We start from the raw sequence: 15,096 nt of genomic DNA on the forward strand, positions 1-15,096 counted from the left end.
GTGTGTGTGTGTGTGTGTGTGTGTGTGTGTGTGTGTGTGTGTTCGCGTGTGTGTAAGGGCAGGGAGGCTGTCCGGAATTTCCATACTGAGTGGCAGCAGGGAAAGGTTGGCTTCACACTAATAAAATTTTTTCTCCTTAAGTACGTCTTTGCACTGCTCCTTCCTGTCGCTGATTTGTCCGAACGCTGCAGATACTTCCCTGGGTGAGGCTTTGGTCCCCTCGACGCTGGGACTGGAGAGCTCCTTGGCAAAAGAAAATGTCGTAACTTCTGGTTAAGAATCGCCGGGTTAGCGTTTACAGCATCCATTGGGTCTTTCCTTTCCCTGCACTTGCCTCCTCCTCTCCGAAGGATATTCCCTTCCAGGATTCCCTCCACCTCCCATCCCCCCGCCAAAGACTGCAGCTTCTCCAGTCTCTTCTTTCCCCAACAGTGAAAAAGCTGTCGCTGCCCACTTACAATTACCCCACAGTCACACACAATTAGAGCGAGACTTAGGTTTTGAAATATTAACCAGATAGCAACTTCTGGGTGCAAAAAGAGCCTAGATGATGTATTTGGGTCCTGAACGAGTGAAAACAGTACATTTGTCCAAGAGCGTTCTAAGTGGCCTGTTTTTCCATTTAGCTCTTCTAATTTTTTTTTTTTTTTGCACTCATTTTTGCTTGGGGGTAGGGGCTTTAGAAAGAATAAAATCCAGGGTACACATCAGATTGGCCAGTGATTTGATCTAATAGCTGCGAGTCATGCACCATTACATATGCTCTTGGTGGTACTACTGCTCCACCACCCAGCTCTAAAGAACCAGTTCAGGAAAACCTTGCTCATCAGGAGTATTTTCAGCCTACTAGTGAGACAGTTTACCTTTATTTATTTATTTATTTATTAGTGGAAAACTGTCTATATGGTTTTCTAATAACTAATAAAAAGCCACATGAAAAGATGTTTCTCAGTACCGTGAAAGCTTTTGTTTGGGTGGGTAAAATATTTAGTTGCAGTGTAATCTCTAAGTTCAATTTTTTTTCATACTCCATAGGGTTAAAATTAGCTAGAAAATTTTGGAAGGCTCTGTGCACTCAAGGCCTTCCTGTAGGCTTAAATGTTAAGCGGAGCTCATGGAGGTGGTGTTATCAGAATACTTAATGGGGACCGAGGTAATGTGCTTGCTGATGGGCTTCTGTACATATAAAGTAATGTTAAGTCTGTGCCCCTGGACAGCTGCCTGTCAGCCCCAGCGACACCTTTGATAAGTGGGTCCTGGGTAGAGATCTGGCAGTCCTAGGCTGGGATTTTTCTTTTAATAAAACATCCGTAGGCTGTTGTGCTGATGATAAATGACCTTGAAGGAGGTAGCTTGGTGGAGCAGGGGAATTTTTTTGGTGTGGTGTGGCATGAACATCTAAATGGAAAACATGCCTTTCCCCCTAAATTTTAGTTTTAATACAGAATCTCTCAAACCTTTTCTCACTCCTCTGTCTGCCCTTGCTCCTTTCTATTTTATTCTCTTAATCTGAGAATGTTGTTGGTTCAGAAATGTTAATGGAAGTAGGAATGGAGAGAATGTAGTTCTTACCTTTTTTGAGGGGGGAGCATTTTTTTCTCTGTTTTTTTGGTAGCCCAGGGAGTATTAACAACCTGCGCATCTACACAAAATGGTTACAGATTATGGATAACTGTCCTGCTTAAAAAAAAAAAAAAGTCAAACTGTTAGTCATTAAAAGGCCATAATGGTGAATTTGACCAGACATATCGTATATTCTGAGTAGAGCACCTTAAATATTTTCTTGGATTTTTATTCAAGCACAGCAGTGCATTGTTGAATCTTTGGCATCTTTGTGTCCACAGAAAGATTTTCTTCTTCCGTCTTCTTCTTGCAGAGGTTTATGATCACTGTAAAAGAAGCAAAAGTAAAGCCTTGAATGGATTCTGTCCCTGAGTTATGTCTGCTGCTGTTAATTAATCAGTTAATTAATTCTTCATTTGTAAAGGGGAGTTTTGTCACTGTTTAGCCCCTGTTGGTCTCTCTCCTAGCTCTTTTCCATTATGCAGTTGTGTGTTTGCTAATATTCTTTTTAAACGCTTACACAGATGAAAGATTATCATCCATTCAGTGGCTTTCCCACCAGCTAGAAGCAAGCCTACTATGATATGTTTATCTGTGAGAGAAATTAAGAATATATACATGTAAACGCTGAACATGCTGGACACTTAGAAGAATCCTATTGTGAAATACATCTTCAGCCCATAATGGATTTTATTCACTATCATTTCCACACACAACCATGATTTGGGACGTGTTGTTTATTTTATTTTAAAAATATCCTTAGCTTACCAGAATAGCGATGATGAAATCCCTTAACTGTAAGCAAACTATGATGTAAAATACTGGAGTTGATTTTTCCTAAGTGCTTCGCTTTTCTTTCATTTTGTGTAAGCACAGAGGAGTTACTCTGGGGGTGTGCTGTATATTGTAGTTTTGCATTTATGCAAAGGTTGAGACTTCAGACTTAATCCAGGTTGCAGAATTTCTTCTGATAGGAATGTGTCTTCCTTTGCAGAATGAAATATTTCACCATAAATTTCTTCTCAATGCTTCCACATCTGACTTGCTGTTGATAGGAAGCTTCTCAGAAAGGATTCAGCAATTAATGGTGAAAGAAAGTGAAAGTCGCTCAGTTGTGTCCGACTGTGTGACTGCAGGGACTGTATAGTCCACGGCATTCTCCAGGCTGCAATACTGGAGTGGGTAGACTTTCCCTTCTGCAGGAGATCTTCCCAACCCAGGGATCAAACCCAGGTCCTCCCGCATTGCAGACGGATTCTTTACCAGCTGAGCCACAAGAGTGATTATAACGTGTAAATGCCAGTGTACAACTCAGGGAAATAGATCAGACTGGAATGTGTAGCCCCAGTTTATAGAGGTCCAGGCAGGTTAACTGTACAAAGTCAGCTGCTCAGCCGTGTGGAACCAAGACTAAAACTCAGATCTTAGGTGGATGTCTTTTCCAGGAGAGAAAGCCTGCTTTATCAGCTGCTGAAGTGTGTTTTTGGTTTACAGCGAAGAGGAGACACAGTCAGTTTTCTTAGCTATGGGAATGGCACAGAGTACAAACCAGATTCTGGGTGAGCACTTTTTGCTCCCTTGATAATGAAGGCATGAGGAGCTATCAGTAGGTATGCACTGTGGTATTTTCTTTTCTTTTCTTTTCCCAAGGAACTGTTGGAAAGCCGACCCAGGCTTATTTTTTTCACTTATTTTTCTTAATCTAGAAATTGGTGTGTGCACATTGGCAGGAAGGGCAGGATCTGAAACACTTAGGGCACTAATTTACTTGACATTCCATCTTGTTTGTCCTTTGGCTTTAGATAAGTGTTTTTATCAAGGCTGAATGGCCAGAGAAAGGATTACAACTTCTGGGTGACTGTGCTTCTGTAAATAGCTCTTGGGGAAGAGGGAGTGATGACAAGGCACGCATTTGTCTCCCGAAACTCTGACATTATGGAGATTTTGTTAATTTAAAAAAACGTTTGTTGAATACCTTCTATGTGCCTGGCATGATGCTAGGTATTAAGGATTCAGCGTAAGGAAAACAAGTGGTCTGCAATTATAATTGCAAAGCAAAGATTTAGAGGCTGGCATGGAACAATTAGATGGAAAAAGCACATGTAGAAACGCCGAGATACTTGGGTAGGAAGAGACCATTGGAAAACATTACCCTGTCTTCCCCTGTGTCTCCTTCCCCTGTCATTATGCAGATAAAGAAAAGCTCAGAGAGGTGAAATGGTTTGGCCCAGCATCACACTGCAGATTAGTGACTGTCTTGGTTCAGGCCCCTGTAATAGAATACCAGGGACTGGGTGGTTTAAACAACAAACATTTATTTCTTATGGTTCTGGAGTTTGGTGGAGCCAAGATCAAGGTGCTGGCAGATCTAGTATGTGATGAGGACTCTCTTCCTGGTTTGAGATGCCTGTCTTCTTGTTGTATCCTCATATAGCTGAGAGAAAAATCATCTCTCTTATGTTTCTTCTATTTACTTATTTTTAAACATTTATATTAGAGTTTAGCAGATTCACAGTGTTGTGATAGTTTCAGGTGGACACCAAAGTGACTCAGCCATACATACACATGTATCCATTCTCCCCCAAACTCCTCTCACATCCAGGCTGCCATATAACATTGAGCAGAGTTTCCCTGTGCTATACTTGTTGATTATCCACGTAAAATACAGCAGTGTGTACATGTTGATCCCCAACTCCCTAACTATCCTTTCCCCTCATCCTTTCCTTCCTGGTAACCATAAATTCATTCTCTAAGTCTGTGAGTCTATTTCTTCTTGTAAGGGTACTAACACCATTAACAAGGGTCCCACCCTCATGGTCTAATTACCTCTCCTACTTCCTGATACTGTCCCCTTGGGAGTTAGGATTTCAACACAGGAGACTTGAGGATATGCAAACATTCAGCCCATAATAGCAGCATTACTACTGCTACTGATGCTAAGTCGCTTCAGTCGTGTCCGACTCTGGGCGACCCCATAGACGGCAGCCAACCAGCCTCCCCCGTCCCTGGGATTCTCCAGGCAAGAACACTGGAGTGGCTGCCATTTCCTTCTCCAATGCATAGAAGTGAAAAGTGAAAGTGAAGTTGCTCAGTCATGTCCGACTCTTTGCGACCCCATGGACTGCAGCCTACCAGGCTCCTCCATCCATGGGATTTTCCATGCAAGAGTACTGAAGTGGGGTGCCATTGCCTTCTCTGATAGCAGCATTAGAGTAAGGCAAAGTATGTGACAATCTCTGAAGAATTGCTCATAATTCTGGATTATTAGCACAGCATTCTTTGTACAGTAGATCTAAGTCCACCTGTTCCATTTTAGACTTATTGTCGCCTTCACAGGGTTCATTGTCTAAATCTGGCCTCTTGTCCTAGCTGCTGACAAGGACATTTCTTTCTTCCTTTCTAAAGTTGCAATCCCGCTTATGTCTCAGATCTCAGTACAGTACTTGCTCGCTGGTCCACGATGGGCATCTTGCATGCATTCCATCCTTTCTCTGCCTCCCTCTCCACTTGTTCCCTCTGGTCAATCTTGAATCACGCTAAGTTCTTCTGTCTTAAAATTCCTTTGTTTGACCCTAGCCTTCTTTCACCGCTCAACTCCTTAAGATGTGGTCTCCACCCACTGCTTGTCTCCACCACTCCAGGTAAGTGTTAGCTCACTTGTGTTAAGATCACTTGAGTAGATGATATGACAGTAACCTCCTCTGTGCCAAATCTAAATATTCCCCCCAATCCTGTTCCTTGAGACCTCACCAAACTCTACCAACCTGGCTCTCCTTTTGGAAGCTCCTCTGTCTGCCTCTGGAGCTAGGATACATTTTAAGTTATTTTTGTAGATTTCCAGTCACACTTTTTTGGGGTTCTTTTCACTTTGTCTACTCCAAATCTTCAGTTGTCCCCAAAGATGCTGTCCTATTTCTAGTTCTCACTCTTCTGTCTTCGTGAGCTTATCTGTGCCTCACGGTCTGGGATCCTTGGGGTAATAGAGTTTGAAAAGCGTAACTGTGGCTTCATCCAGCTCTGGGAGCCAAAGGAATGACACGAACTTTCCCAGTGCTGTTTCTTTGCATAGAAGAAACCCTCCCAGATCTGCTGGCCTTTGGACTCTCATTTCCAGCTGCCTACGGCCTGTTTTAACAGGCCTCCTACTCTGTACACACCATCCCCTCCTACTCTGTACACACCATCCTGAGTATGTGTGCATTCTGTCCCCCAGTGGCTCTTCTTCCCAGTGGTTGTGCATTGGCCAGTGGGTCTGGCTTAAACATATCAGTGTGATCCTAATCTCCAGAAAAGCACCTGAGTCCACCAGGACCTAGTTTAGGGACTTATGAAAGTTTTAAAAAAATTTCCTTAAAACCTAAAGATACTAAGTGCATTAGTTCAGTTCTTTTTGTTCCTCTCATTCTTTATTTGTCATCACCTCCTGTCACTGTTTCCCTGGCCACCTAGCTCAGGTCTAGATTTCTTTCACACCCCAGCACTTGTGCTAGCCCTTGTCATTCCCCCTTTCCCAGCCACTGCAGCTCACCTTGGATCCTCCTGCCTTTGCATCCCCTTAACCCCCTTGTGTTCCTGCCACCACTCCTTGGTTCTGAATTCCTGGCACACACAGTCTGACTTCTCTCCTTGAATCAGAATAATCTGATTCTTGACACCTTACTTGGGTTCCCCATCGTGCAAGGTCTCACCCTTGTGAGGAAATAATGAGAGGACAGTGACTGAGACACGTGAACGAAGCAAGAAGGGGAATAGAGGAAGGGCTAAGTGAGTCTGAGTGATAGGGGCTGCCCAGGAGAGACCCTGGGTTCATTTCACAATCTGTTCTTCAAGTGAGAAGCTTCTAGATGGTGAGGTGATTTCCTGGGCATCACAGGGGCATCTAGTGGAGAGATTTTATCCACTTATTTTCATCTTCATTAATTATGGGAAGAATGTTGGGATGGGGACTTGGCCATTAAGTGATTGGGTAACCTTGGGATTGGTGAGGGTCCCATAAAAATTCTTTCGGGAACTGAAAAATGGGAAATTGTTTACCTCTGAGCGGCTCATTGTCTTGTGAAGAGTCCTGGGGTCAGCCAGACTCAAACCATTTAGAAGAATGAGTGTAATAAAACCTTGCCCTGGGACTGGCCATCACATTTTTTTCCCCACAATATCATCCATTGTCATTTATTTGTAATAAACAGTCAAACAAATGCATTAGATTCAGAATCTAGAAGCTGAAGGATAGTTTCTTCTATATCTTTTTTCCCTTATGCTTTCAACAAATATATATTTTGTACCTATGATGTGCTATGTATAACAAGCACATCAGCTATTATTGTGGATTAAAAAAAATTTCATATGACCATTGGCTGCTTAGAAGTTCATAGACAAATAAAGGGCCCTTTAGCACAAGCATAGAACATCATATGTTAATAATACATTCTGTGAACAAATATTGGACATGCATACTTTGGATGATTCTGGGGGTCCCTGGGTATTTTCATCTTTGTGGATCACAGCATCAGCAACTAAACTCGTAGTGATGTCTTGCTCTCCAGCATCTCAGCTTTGAAGTGCTTCTCTGGCTTCCCTTTTTTTCCTTGGGCTGGTGAAGAATTGACCCATATTTCTGGGATTTCCTAAACATTATAGATAGTTGGCCTCAAAGCCCAGATAAAAAGCTGCTCTTCCTGCTTCCAGTGGCCCAGTAAGAGTCCTACAATGATGTTTCTTCTGGAAATCGAAACTTGAAGTTTTCCATGTTGCTGACTTGGGGTGTTCAGAGTTGCCTCTGTGCCCATTATCCAAGCAGAGTTCTGTCCACAGAGCAAGAACCACTAACACGTGTGCCCAGATGAGACCTCCACTAGGCAATGGTGCCTGGCACCTACTGTCGCCAGGCAATCGTCAGTATTTGCCAGTTTCTTGAAGAAGAACTTAACTCTCACTGGGGAGCCAAGGCAGATGCAGGGCACAGTGGGTGGAACAGTGGAAACAGTGTCAGACTTTATTTTTCTGGGCTCCAAAATCACTGCAAATGGTGACTGCAGCCATGAAATTAAAAGATGCTTACTCCTTGGAAGGAAAGTTATGATCAACCTAGATAGCATATTGAAAAGCAGAGACATTACTTTGCCAACAAAGGTCCGTCTAGTCAAGGCTATGGTTTTTCCAGTGGTCATGTATGGATGTGAGAGTTGGACTGTAAAGAAGGCTGAGTGCCGAAGAATTGATGCTTTTGAACTGTGGTGTTGGAGAAGACTCTTGAGAGTCCCTTGGACTGCAAGGAGATCCAACCAGTCCATTCTAAAGGAGATCAGCCTTGGGTGTTCCTTGGAAGGAATGATGCTAAAGCTGAAACTCCAGTACTTTGGCCACCTCATGCGAATTGACTCATTTGGAGAAGACTCTGATGTTGGGAGGGATTGGGGGCAGGAGGAGAAGGGGACAACAGAGGAGGAGATGGCTGGATGGCATCACTGACTCGATGGACGTGAGTTTGGGTGAACTTCGGGAGTTGGTGATGGACAGAGAGGCCTGGCGTGCTGTGATTCATGGGTTTGCAAAGAGTCGGACACGACTGAGCGACTGAACTGAACTGAACTGAACTGAAAGTCTGTGTTTATTTTACACACACAAAGACATTTTCATGTGGAAATTTTGGTCACACACACGAAAGAAAGATATTTCATATTTATTTTATGGAATATTTCAAAATATTCCATATTTCTTTTTACCAAATTTTGATCATAAAGTACTTCAGGGACACGTACAATTATGATCCCATCGGGTAGAACACAGTCCTTTCAGAGAAGAACAGCACGTTGAAGGATGATTAGGGTACTTGAAAACGTTAGCAGGGACAGATACTCGCCCACACTCACTGAATTGAATCCTCGGCACTCTTTTATCTCTCTCGTTATAGAATATTCCCTCCATCCCCTTTGGTCCTGGACACATCTGACATGATGTCTTTTAAGACGGTGCCCATTGTTGGGAGTTATGATCGGCTTACAAGTTCTGGCTGGTAGGTTCAGTGACATGTCAGGAGAACATTTCCTCTTGAGTCACAGACAAATGAAAAGCTGGAATGAACTGTTTCTGATTGATGGCTGTCAAAGAAGCTTAAAGCCTCCAGTTCTACTGCTGTCCTCTTTGTGACAGTAAAGGGGACCATCATCTCCTGAAGACGGGGTATTATTACTGAGTTTAAAAGTCTCGCTGCTGCTTCAGAGAAGTGCATCACTCAGGAAAGCCTGCAAATATTAGCCCAGCTTGAGTCCTGCTCATGCAAAAGAGGATGAATGAATTGGGAAAGGAGAAGCAATAATTGTGGTCCCATCCCTTTCTGCTCCAGTGTCCTGTTTTTTCTTTATTTTTTCCCTGTGAGGCTGCTTTATTATCCATCCACCTGTCTGTCTGTCTATCTGTTTGAGGTACAGTTCACAAATACCATTTTATTAGTTTTAGATATGCAACATAATGATAGTGATATTTGTATATATTGCAAAATGTTTGGTTGAACATCCATCACCACATGTAAAGATTATATATTTTTTTCTGTGATAGGATCTTTCCTGTGATAGGAACTTTTTTACACTCATTTCACATGCTAGCAAGGTAATGTTCAAAATCCTTCAAGCTAGGCTTCAATAGTATGTGAACTGAGAAGTTCCGGATATACAAGCTGGATTTAGAAAAGGCAGAGGAATCAGAGATCAAATTGCCAACATCCTTTGGATCATAGAAAAGGCAAGGGAATTCCAGAAAAACATCTATTTCTGCTTCATTGACTATGCTAAATCCTTTGACTGTGTGGATCACAACAAACTGTGGAAAATTCTTAAAGAGATGGGAATGCCAGATCACTTTACCTGCCTCCTGAGAAACCTGTCTGCAGGTCCAGAAGCAACAGTTAGAACTGAACATGGAACAAAAGACTAGTTCAGAATTTGGAAAGTAGTATGTAAAGGCTGTGTATCATTACCCTGCTTATTTAACTTATATGCAGAGTACATCATGTGAAATGCCAGGCTGTATGTCTCACAAGCTGGAATCAAGATTGCTGGAGGAATATCAACCTCAGATATGCAGATGATACCACTTTTAATGGCAGAAAGTGAAGAGGAGCTAAAGAGCCTCTTGAGAATGAAAGAGGAGAGTGAAAAAGCTGGCTTAAAACTCAACATTCAAAAAACTTAAGATCATGGCATCCAGTCCCATCACTTCATGGCAAATAGATGGGGAAAAAGTGTAAACAGTGACAGATTTTATTTTCTTGGACTCCAATATCACTATGGACAGTGACTGTAGCCAGGAAATTAAAAGATGCTTGCTTATGGAAAGAAAAGCTACAACAAACCTAGGCAGCGTTTAAATAGCAAAGATGTCACTTTGCCAACAAAGATCCATTTACTCAAAGCTGTTGTTTTTCCAGTAGTCATGTATGGATGTGAGAGTTGGACCATAAAGAAGGCTGAGTGCTGAAGAATTGATGCTTTTGAACTGCGGTGCTGGAGAAGACTCTTGAGGGTCCCTTGGACTGCAAGGAGGTCAAACCAGTCAATCCTATAAGAAATGAACTCTGAATATTCATTGGAAGGACTGACGCTGAAGCTGAAGCTTCAGTACTTTGGCCACCGGATGGAGCTGAAGCTCCAATACTTTGGCCACTGACTCATTGGAAAAGACCATGATGCTGGGAAAGATTGAAGGCGGGAGGAGAAGGGGGTGACTGAGGATGAGATGGTTGGATGGCATCACCGACTCGATGGACATGTTTGAGCAAATTCCAGGAAACAGTGAAGAACAGGGAAGCCTGGTGTGCTACAGTCCATTGGGGTTGCAAACAGACATGACATAGTGACTGAACAACAGCAACAGGTACTTTTAAGATCTTCTGTCTTAGCAACTTTCACACACACAATACAGTAATATCATACTGACTGTAATCACCATGCTTTACATTATATTCCTGTGTTAGTTGCTCAGTCGTGTCCGACTCTCAGCGACCCCATGGACTGTAGCCCGCCAAGGCTTCTCTGCCCGTGGAATTCTCCAGGCAAGAATACTGGAGTGGGTTGCCATTTCCTTCTCCAGGGGATCTTCCCGACTCAGGGATTGAACCTGGGTATCCTGCATTGCAGACAGATGCTTTACCGTCTGAGCTACTAGGGAAGCCCCTAGAATTATATTCCTAGGAGTTATTTATTTCATAACTAAAATCAAGGAGGTTTGTACCTTTTGACTTCCTTCATCCATTTTGCCACCACACCCCCTTCCTCCCTCAGTTCAGTTCAGTCGCTCAGTCGTGTCCGACTCTTTGTGACCCCATGAATCGCAGCACGCCAGGCCTCCCTGTCCATCACCAACTCCCAGAGTTCACTCAGACTCACGTCCATCGAGTCAGTGATGCCATCCAGCTATCTCATCCTCTGTCGTCCCCTTCTCCTCCTGCCCCCAATCCCTCCCAGCATCAGATAATGAGTCAACTCTCCCAGCATCACAGTCTTTTCCAATGAGTCAAGTCTTCAACCACCAATTTGTTCTCCGTGAGTCTGGTGGTTTTGTTTTTGTTTTTAGTTTCTCATTATAAGTGAGATCGTACAGTATTGTCTTTGTCTGACTTATTTCACTTAGCTTAATACCCTCATGGTCCATTTGTATTGTTGCACATGGCAAGATTTCATTCTTTTTTATGGCTGAATGATATTTCATTGTGTGTGTATTTGATTCATGCATATAAATACTCAGAAGTGGGATTTTTGGATCATATGGTAGTTCTTTCTATTTTAATTTTTTTGAGGATTCTCAGTACTGTTTTCCATAGTGGCTGAACCAGCTTATATTCCCAACATTGCACAAGAGTTTTCTTTTCTTTGTATCTTTACCAACACTTATTATTTCTTATCTTTTTGAGAAAAGCCATTCTAGTGGGGTTATGTGATAGTTCTCTGTTTTTTTTTTTTTTTTGCCATTGTACATATCTTCCTTTTTTTATTTAGCTCACTGTGGTTTTGATTAATCTTCTCTTTGAGTTCATTTTGAAATGTTTGTGGAGTACCTACTGTGTATCAGGGGCCATTCTGTGTGCTAGAACTCCAAAATATCTGAGCTTGTTCCTGGGTTTCTTTTTTTAAAGTTTATTGTATTAAAGTATAGTTGATTTACAATGTTGTGTTAATTTCTGCTGTATAGCAGAGCGACTCGGTTATACATACATACATTCTTTTTCATATTCTTTTCCATCATGATTTATCACAGGATATTCAATACAGTTCCCTGTGCTGTACGGTGGGACCTCATTGTTTATCCTTCCTGTGTGTGATACTTTGCATCTGCTAATCCCCAACTCCTAATCCATCCCTTCTCTCCCCCTTGGCCTGAGTTTCTTATGTTTGGTGGGTTGGACGGGAAATAAGGAGAGAGTAAATGTTCTACTACAGAGTAGACATGAGATAGAGAACTGGTATGGGAGAAGATGCTGAGGAAGCAGGGGTAATGATGATGGTCTAAGTCTTCATGGAGGAGACAGCATTTACAGTCACACAGTTTTCAGATTGAAAAGGAGCTTCTGGTCTAACTCCATGATTTGTAGTGATGGAAAACAAAAGGACCTCAGGTATGTTGCTGCTGTTGCTGCTTCTGCTACTGCTAAGTCACTTCAGTTGTGTCTGACTCTGTGTGACCCCATAGACGGCAGCCCACCAGGCTCCCCCATCCCTGGGATTCTCCAGGCAAGAACACTGGAGTGGGTTGCCATTTCCTTCTCCAATGCATGAACGTGAAAAGTAAAAGTGAAGTCGCTCAGTCCGACTCTTTGCGACTCCCTGGACTGCAGCCTACCAGGCTCCTCCGGCCATGGGATTTTCCAGGCAAGAGGACTGGAGTGGGGTGCCATCGCCTTCTCCGTCAGGTATGTTGGCTACCATTTATTTGGCTCAGGATTGCCACCATTCATCTGATTCCCAGAGCAATTCATTTAGTCCATAAAGCAGTTAATTGCTATTGTACAGATCAAGAAACTGAGCTGTAGGTAGTGAAATTACTTACTTCAGGTCAGTTCATGAGTAAGTGATGGTGGTGGTGAGCCCAAGGTCTTTCTGATGCCAAAACCCTTTTCTTTCCTTTCCTCCTTTCTTCCTCCCTTCCAGTAGTCAGGGAAGATTGTGAAAGACTAAATTTGGCCAATAATGAAAAGAATCATGGGTTCCCTGTTCTCCATCAGTCCCTCACTTGAGTTATCTTTACCTTTCGTTCAGCTTTGAGCTATTTTACAACTCTTTAAATTGTAGAAAACTGATGGTAATGGTTCCTGGATCTTGGATTCTTGATCAGAGAAAATGCAGATTGTATCTGGTGGCATGCAGGTGTGGATACTGAGCAGCTTTGCACTCAGCAAGCACATTCATCAGAGAAGGCAATGGCACCCCACTCCAGTACTCTTGCCTGGAAAATCCCATGGACGGAGGAGCCTGGAAGGCTGCAGTCCATGGGGTCACTAAGAGTCGGACACGACTGAGCAACTTCACTTTCACTTTTCACTTTCATGCATTGGAGAAGGAAATGGCAAGTCACTCCAGTGTTCTTGCCTGGAGAATCCCAGGGACGGGGGAGCCTGGTGGGCTGCCGTCTATGGGGTCGCAGAGTCGGACACGACTGAAGTGACTTAGCAGCAGTAGCAGCAGCAAGCACATTCATTTCAGGTTTCCTGATGGATGCATATATTCATATGTTCTTTGGATTTTCCTTTGAACATGTGGCAATGTCATACTGGTGCTTTCATTTAATTATGAATTCAGTAAGTCTTAAACACATGTGCGTTTTTGTTTGAGTGCTGCTTTTCCCAGGAAAAAATTATCTTTCGTGTCACTCATATAGCCCGTAAAGATGGATAGGATTTTGGTGAATTAGTCTGGGGAGATGGGCAGACAGGATCCCAGGGGAGAAGGGATGTAAGTAGAGGCAGTGGCTTGGTACTCTCTGTTTTCTCATCCTCGATGCTTTTTTTCACTCGTCTCTGACCTCTTTGTGTCCAGGAGGTGCTTGTTTCTGCTGGGTGCCAGGGAGCTCTCATCACTTCTGCTCATTGCTTCAGATGGAGGCCTGGTACCAGCTTCCCACTGTGGCTGGTCACTGGGTGTCTCTGCCTCTCTGTTGGGCTCCAGTACCCTCCATGCTCACTCCTTGATCTCTTCCTTCAGTGCCTTTTAAAGAAGCCCTTTGAGATTGCTCTTTCTTTTCTTGGCAGGATTCTGATGGAAACAGCCGGAAATACATGGGGCCATGTTTGGGAAAGAGATGATGTGAGAGTGTGGGCTGGGCTAATCCCTGAAGGGTGGGAACTTGAGACCACCAGGGACAGGGATTTATACTGAATTTACAAGGTAAGAAAGGCTCTTGAAGTTATTATTTTTTTTCCTTCTCTCTCGTGAGGGAAATGGGTCAGAGCTGTCTGTCAGGAAGATTAATGTGGCAGCAATTTATAAAATAAATTGGGATATAGCGAGATCAGAGAGAGACCAGAGCTAAGAAGCTTATTAAGGACAGTCACCATGTACTCAGTGCAAGGTAATTCAGCCTGAATTTGTGTGGTGGTTGTGGGAATGAAAAAGAGGGGGAAGACTTAAGAGATGCTGTCCTGGAGGAAGAGTGTACAGGATTGACTGATAACAGATTCGATGTGAGGAAAAGCAAAAGATAGGGATGAGCCTGGGAGACTCAAACAAACATGGTCCAAGTGCACGTTTTAGGGGAAGGTGGTGGGGTTAGTTTGAGACATCCTGATTTTAAGGTATGTTATAGTTAGATTTACATCCATCTCCAAATGTTTCAATAGGAGTCTTAACCCTCAGGACCTCACAATGTGGTCTTAATGTGGAGACAGGGTCTTTACAGAGGTAGCGAAGCTAAAATGAGGTCATAAGGGTGGGCTCTGGAGCTTTCCAGGCAGCACAGTGGTGAAGAATCTGCCTGCTAATGCAGGAGACACAGGAGACGCAGGTTCAATCCTTGGGTCAGGAAGATCCCCAAGAGGAGGAAATGGCAACCTGCTCCAGTATTCTTGCCTGGAGAATCCCATGGAGACTGCTGGGCTACAGTCCATGGGTTTGCAAAGAGTTGGACATGACTCAGCATGCACAGCAGCAAGGGTAGGCTCTACTCCAGTATGACGTGGTGTCTTTATAAAAAGGGGGAAATTTGGACTGAGACACGTGCAGAGGGAAGCTGATGTGGAGATATACAGGGAGCAGACCACGTGAAGACAGATGCATTGGAGCGATGCCTCTCTGAGCTGGGGGATGCCGAGGGCCTCTATAAGCCAGGAGAGAGGCCGGGAACAGGTGCTCCCTCACAGCCTCGCTGAGACCTAAGATTTGGATACCACTGGTATGAGAGCAAAGCCACGGAAATGGATGGGTTCTCAGACAAGGAGGGCGTGGGAAGCAGAGTTAGATGACACAGGTAGATATCATCGATTGATGAGGAGGATGAGGAGGAGAGGTGGTAGCTTGAGGGGGAAGCAGGGTTGACAGAAAGCTACTGATT

General features: G+C 43.5%; 1 protein-coding gene across 1 annotated transcript in view; it reads left to right on the forward strand.

Annotated features, from left to right (window-relative positions):
* RYR2 (ryanodine receptor 2 (cardiac)) overlaps window positions 1-15,096 on the forward strand; it is an 826,801-nt gene that overhangs the window by 889 nt on the left and 810,816 nt on the right. The window lies entirely within an intron of this gene.

Source organism: Bison bison, unplaced genomic scaffold (genome assembly GCF_000754665.1).
Source record: "Bison bison bison isolate TAMUID 2011002044 unplaced genomic scaffold, Bison_UMD1.0 scf7180017864462, whole genome shotgun sequence".
In the NCBI taxonomy this organism is placed as follows: Eukaryota; Metazoa; Chordata; class Mammalia; order Artiodactyla; family Bovidae; genus Bison; species Bison bison.